Source organism: Gymnodraco acuticeps, unplaced genomic scaffold (genome assembly GCF_902827175.1).
Source record: "Gymnodraco acuticeps unplaced genomic scaffold, fGymAcu1.1, whole genome shotgun sequence".
Taxonomy (NCBI): domain Eukaryota; kingdom Metazoa; phylum Chordata; class Actinopteri; order Perciformes; family Bathydraconidae; genus Gymnodraco; species Gymnodraco acuticeps.
Genome location: NW_022990214.1, coordinates 2,709,278 through 2,716,621, shown reverse-complemented (window position 1 = coordinate 2,716,621; position 7,344 = coordinate 2,709,278).

Sequence of the window (7,344 nt, the reverse complement as noted above, 5' to 3'; positions counted from 1 at the left end):
TTGTCAGTGTTGTACCAAAGATTTGACATCTCTGCATATCCGACATCCTAGCTTCTTATCTTTAAGAAGGAGCCCATGCATTGGTCTTGCAAAAATATTGCACCTGGTCCGTTGTCCAGCAGTCAGGTGCATCGCTTTTGCCCGGTGTTGGTGTGGCAGTTGAGCCAGCAGCAGCTAACGTTAGAGCTCTGGAGGAGCGGCGGCGGAGCTAGTTGCTAATGCTAATGCACTAGAACTTGGAGCAGGAGGATCAACCAAAGAAAGCTCCCCATCAGACACAATTTCCAACACAGGCACAGCATTCTCTGTATTTGAAGTTTCTTCGACGACAACCGCTGTCTTTTTGCACTTTTATTAATCCACGCTAACATTTTAAGAAATGCTAATTTGTGACGTGACTTGCTTTCCTTCTCTCGGGGGCGTGCCCTGCTCTGTTCTATCACTCTACATAGCCACCCACTGGGTGGGAGTTGCACTGCATAAACACAACACACGTGCATCTAGGTATGTAAATTGTAAAGCATTAAAACATGGTTTTACTAACAGTTTCAGTATGTTGTTACTTCGGCATTATTATTATTATTATTTTGAAACGTGTATTACTATTAAATCACGGTCAAATAGGTTAATTTTGACATAGTCGTTTCCACCACAGTATTTACATGGAGAATATAAGCCCCGCCCCCTCTCCAGCACGTTCTGTTTGAATGACAGGAGTAAACAGCTGACAGCCGCTGTGAAACTCCAGCGGTTAGAGCGATGAGAATGTCCGTTCGGCACCTCATGACGCATCTACTGAGTACCGGGCGGCTGTATATATATATATATGGATGTATAATAAGAACGGCGGGAGAGTGTTGAGTACTGGCACGGTGCATGAGTACCGGAGTACCGCCAGCATGCCGGGTACTGAGCAAGAAGTGCCGGTACTCCATGGGTCAGAACCAGAAGTGCCGGTACTGCGTACCGGTGAGTACCGGCCCAATTCCAGCACTGGGTGAGGCTTCATTGCCCGAGCTAAATACTAGATGGCCCCGGGCCATCGGGCAGCCCTTAATGTCGAGCCCTGTTGTTACTTGCAGTTACAGTTTCTCATTTTAGATTGTGCAAATTTTGCATTTGTTTTTACATGTTCTTTGTTCATGCTCTTTATCATTTTTCTGAGTTGGAAAGTTAGATTGCATCATAGTTTACTTTATACATATTTGTATTCTTCAGTGCAGTGCTTGAATTGGAATGAAAAAGGTGCCAGTACTCTAAAATCAGCAACTTTTTCAAGTCAATTTTATATATACAGCCCACAAACAAGAATTTGGCTACTATAATGCTGGTGGGTTTGTCTCTTTACTACTGTATATTTTAGAAAGGTTCACTGTACTTAACATTTTTTATGATAGGCAGCGGATATGGCTAAAGCTCAGTAAGGTCAATATTAACTGAAAATATAGCAATCAAAGTCTAGATCTTCTGCTGAAGACACATGAAGCAGAGACCTTTCAGATGAGAGCCCCTCTGGTGGTGTTCAACATTAATGACAAGGAAACAAAGCTCTGGTCAGAAGCATTTTTTATAAAAAGCTTTAACAAAATTAAGTATTTCTGTACATTTTGAATGCAATCTAACTTTCCAACTCAGAAAACGAAAAACGAAAAAGTGCCAAAAGTCTTCTCACATGGCTGAGCTGCTTTGCAATATACTTCACCACTGAAGAATACAAATATGTATAAAGTAAACTATGATGCAATCTAACTTTCCAACTCAGAAAAATGATAAAGAGCATGAACAAAGAACATGTAAAAACAAATGCAAAATTTGCACAATCTAAAATGAGAAACTGTAACTGCAAGTAACAAAGTCTGAGCCATGGTAAAGAGTTACATTGAACACCAAGCTGATCAGATAACTCCCTGGTTGGTCTGAAGTCCTTCTATCTCCAGGATCTGTACAAATCGGCACATTATGCCAAAAGTCTTCTCACTGGGTGAGCTGCTTTGCAATATACTTCACATTGTTAGAAAAGGCTCCAGAAGGCCTTGGGGACATCAGTATCAGGGGCTGGAGCTGGACAGGCTCTTTCATCAGCACTTCTCCTTCCCTTTGCCAGCCAGGACCTCACATACTGTTCCGGATTGAACTGTCCTAGTGATGGTCCATTACATTTAATGAAAACCAGGCTGGACAGTCGGCTGACAGAGAGAGCATTCCTTTTTGCAGTAAGGATATCGTTCATGCAGCTGAATGCCCGCTCACACTCACTAGTGGAGACAGCGATGGTTCGGACTGCTTTCAGTAGAGGCTCCATGGCAGCAGGCGTACGGGATGCCCTGGTTTCCTTGTATTCGCGAAAGCCCTGAACAGTCTCTCTTCTGTCCACTTTCAGCACTTCGCACAAACGTAGCACCTCTACGTCCCCATACTGTACGTCTAACTCCTCTTCAGGCCAACTTCCAGGATGGATAACTTTCATGTCCTGGATTAGCTGATTGTCCCGGGCCTCCCGGCCATGTAATGGGATTTCTCTTGTGCTGACATGAGAGGAGGTTGTGGAAGTCATTCTGTGTCTCAGATTCTCTACCATACTGCGGAAAAACTGACCTGCATGAATCTGTACAAGCCTGCCATTCTCACGCAGGGCAACACCCTTGAAGGACTTCTCAGCTAGAGCTGTATGAACTGTAGTCATGTGTGGGCCAGGCATGGTGACCATGGATTCAAAAACTCGTATTTCTCGAGTTAAGAGCCTATCTGCTGTAGGCAGTGTCATCTCTCTTTTTTGGAGTTGCCGAGAGAGGTCGCTGAGCTCTGTGAGCGCATCGTACATCAGTCCCAGATTGCTGACAAACGTTGCAGATGTGAGCACATCATCCAGGCCCTTGTACTTTGCTCTGTCTCTGGAATCCCTGCTCGTGTCGTTTGCAGCATTTGTGAAGTGATCATGAAGCACTCGGTGGTTTTCCCAGACTGCTCTGACGCTCCTTTCACTTGAAGCCACCCAGCGGATGGACAAAACACGCCCTATCACCAGGAGACGCTGTCCGACTGCTTGCGCACACTGCGCTAACTGCCTCTGATTTTTGGGGGAGGCATGGAACAAGGAATAGAGTTTGTCAAAAAAGATCTGGAAATGATTGAGCCCTGAGACCTCCTTGACCACATCCCCAACTGCCAGCTCTAGACGATGATTGGAGCAGTGCCACACAAACAGGCTTGGGAATTTACTACACAACTGGGTAGCAACGCCTGTTCTCTTCCCTAGCATGACTGAAGCCCCATCACATGCAAAAGAAACGAAACACTGACCTAAAAAGTCCTCGTTAAAATCTCTTCCAAGACACTCCATTAACGACTTTGTGATGTCATCAGCCGTTGTTCCATCCAACTCGATCAGCTCCCAAAAAAACGTTTCGGGCTCAGCATCAGCTAATGCTGAGCGTAGACACACAACAAGCACCGTTTTACCACTAATAGTGGTAGATTCATCGACCAAAACACAGAGTTTTCTTTGGTTTTCTGTAATGTCTTTTGCCATTTTTTTCTTCAGCTCATGAGCTATGTGGTCGATGATTTCGCCACAGGTTTTATTGGAGTGCAAAACCCTGCCCACGTTCAGCCCATTCAGTTTCTGTACATTCAAATCAATTGGCATGTCTGTGAATGGCCGGCTATGTTTGCCAATTTTATATGCCGTTCGAAAAACTCTGATAGTGGTGTCTAATTCAGATTTATGCATAGACTGCACTTGATGTTGAATAGTTTCACATGAAGCAGATGTAAGGATGTCAGCAGCTTTTACATGGGCTTGTGATTCTTTATGTTCTTTGATTTTTTTTCTCAGGCTAGCTTGTTGTTTGCCCTTGTCAACACCGAAATGAGACACTGCACACTCACCCCATTCAGTTGACAGTTTCAGTCCTTGTCCAGTGTGTATTCCCAAAGATTTGACATCTCTGCATATCCGACATCCTAGCTTCTTATCTTTAAGAAGGAGCCATGCATTGGTCTTGCAAAAATATTGCACCTGGTCCGTTGTCCAGCAGTCAGGTGCATCGCTTTGCCCGGTGTTGGTGGTGGCAGTTGCGCCAGCAGCAGCTAACGTTAGAGGCTCTGGAGGAGGCGGCGGAGCTAGTGCTAATGCTAATGCACTAGAACTTGGAGCAGGAGGATCAACCAAAGAAAGCTCCCCATCAGACACAATTTCCAACACAGGCACAGCATTCTCTGTATTTGAAGTTTCTTCCGGCGACAACCGCTGTCTTTTTGCACTTTTATTAATCCACGCTAACATTTTAGAAATGCTAATTTGTGACGTGACTTGCTTTCCTTCTCTCGGGGGCGTGCCTGCTCTGTTCTATCACTCTACATAGCCACCCACTGGGTGGGAGTTGCACTGCATAAACACAACACACGTGCATCTAGGTATGTAAATTGTAAAGCATTAAAACATGGTTTTACTAACAGTTTTCAGTATGTTGTTACTTCGGCATTATTATTATTATTATTATTTTGAAACGTGTATTACTATTAAATCACGGTCAAATAGGTTAATTTTGACATAGTCGTTTCCACCACAGTATTTACATGGAGAAGATAAGCCCCGCCCCCTCTCCAGCACGTTCTGTTTGAATGACAGGAGTAAACAGCTGACAGCCGCTGTGAAACTCCAGCGGTTAGAGCGATGAGAATGTCCGTTCGGCACCTCATGACGCATCTACTGAGTACCGGGCGGCTGTATATATATATATATATATGGATGTATAATAAGAACGGCGGGAGAGTGTTGAGTACTGGCACGGTGCATGAGTACCTGAGTACCGCCAGCATGCCGGTACTGAGCAAGAAGTGCCGGTACTCCATGGGTCAGAACCAGAAGTGCCGGTACTGCGTACCGGTGAGTACCGGCCCAATTCCAGCACTGCTTCAGTGGTGAAGTATATTGCAAAGCAGCTCAGCCATGTGAGAAGACTGTTGGCACTTTTTCGTTTTTCGTTTTCTGAGTTGGAAAGTTAGATTGCATTCAAAATGTACAGAAATACTTAATTTTGTTAAAGCTTTTTATAAAAAATGCTTCTGACCAGAGCTTTGTTTCCTTGTCATTAATGTTGAACACCACCAGAGGGGCTCTCACCTGAAAGGTCTCTGCTTCATGTGTCTTCAGCAGAAGATCTAGACTTTGATTGCTATATTTTCAGTTAATACCTTACTGAGCTTTAGCCATATCCGCTGCCTATCATAAAAAATGTTAAGTACAGTGAACCTTTCTAAAATATACAGTAGTAAAGAGACAAACCCACCAGCATTATAGTAGCCAAATTCTTGTTTGTGGGCTGTATATATAAAATTGACTTGAAAAAGTTGCTGATTTTAGAGTACTGGCACCTTTTTCATTCCAATTCAAGCACTGATTTTACCTAATGCAAAGTGACCTAATGTTATAAACAAATGGCTAGAATTACGCTGATTTGGGTGAGTTGTGTAATTCGTGGAGAACCGAAGAGTTTTCGTTTTTTTGGGGGGGGGGGGGGGGGAGTCCGTCCGTCCGTCCGTCCGTCGGTCCGACTGACGGACAACTTCTCACTTCAAAAAAGAAGAAGAAATCTAGACCGCAAAAATAATTAAACAAGCGATCCTGTTTTTCCTGACCAAGGACAGGTTCCATGAACACAACACGAGCGTAACGTGTCTTCTCTCGTCTGAAAGGAGTGCTGACGGAGAGCACCAGAACGCCGCTCCAGCTCTTCAAATATTGCAGTACCCATAAGGAGCCGTACACATGCCGCAGTGTTTGCATGGCTGTGTCTTTAGTTGTAAGCACAGTGGCGATCTGTTGTTATTAGCATCTGGTTAGCTAGCTATGCTAACGAATTTAAAGAGCTTTTCTACAACCAGGTGGAAGAGAGCTCACATAACCTCAGCTCAGTGAGGTTAAGGCACACCTTGATATGATCATTATAGTTATTAATGAGACTAAATGAAAAACAGGTATACAATACTATATGACAGTAACACAAAAGTTGTTAAAAATAACAAGAATAGAGTTTAAAAGGGGAGTTACTGCTGTTCTGTTTCATATGGGTGTTGAAAGATGTATCCATAGATCTCTTAATTTTGCTCTCAAAGTGCACCAGATTGATGCTTTTAACTTCAATATTTTTTAAAATAATCTTCCCGGGGGAGCATGACCCTGGACCCCCCTAGAGGAGGTTAGGTCCCCCCCACACTTAAATCATGGTCACATGGATAGGATACTAAATACATTTGCACACATTTTGTGTCCATATATCTTTCTGTTTTGGTGGTCATGCCACAACCGTGCACGTGCATGCATACGTGAGTCATGGTGAGATATCTGGATTAAGAGGTTGCTTTTTCTTTGCACAGCATGAAAGAAAGGCCAAATGAATGGGCTGTGATTTTAGTTTTTTTAAGCAGAGGTTGAGTTCAATCATTTGTACGACCCTCGGAGGATGTTGTAACAATTGAAAGGAAAAAGGTTCCCCACCCCTGCTGTAAATAATAATAAAAACCCTTGATTTATAACTTAACATCTCTGTCTCCTATTGATCTGAGTATATTATAAAGAATAGCAGTTCATTGAAGCATTATAGCACAGGCCTTTGTCAGATGGTATATTACGCTGTTTTTTTTCTGCTTCGAATAGTTCTCTCTTTTGGTCTGTGTTTGCATCACTGTAACCAATGAGCACCTGCATGTGTATGAGAAAGGCACTGACTCAATGTCAGCCCAGATTTACAAACTCCTGGCAGGACAAGCTAGAGCTCAATTCTCACACTGAATTTGAAAAAAAAGTGAGTGAGGGACTGCAATATAAGAGGGAAAGAAAGAGAAACTTTAAAACTGTTCAATTGTTATGATGTAAAGACTGATATTGTTCTATAATCGGCTGAAACTGTTAAGTCATGATGTGAAACGGTTAACAAAGAAAAAGGGAAACTCAAGCTGCTGCTGCACTTTATTTTATTTATCTAAAATTAAGCACTTTTGAGATGCACATATTTTCAAAAGCTATTTTATTTATTTTCTCTATTTTATTTTTAAATGCAGCCCGAGAGGAACATTACACATATCCACAGTATTTACTGTATATCTGTAGTTCAATGTTAATTGACAATAAATATTGTTGTTTTTGAATTGTACTTTCTTTATTTGATTGGCAGTCAGTTGTTGATTACATGCAGACGTTGATACAGCTACAGGCTACTTCAATATATATCACATTAATTCATAAAGCAACTTAGACATTTTGATGTTCCGGACCTTTGCATGCGGGGCGATTTTCTCTAACTGGACCTCGTTGCATTTTTGTTGAATACCCCTGCTAGGCTT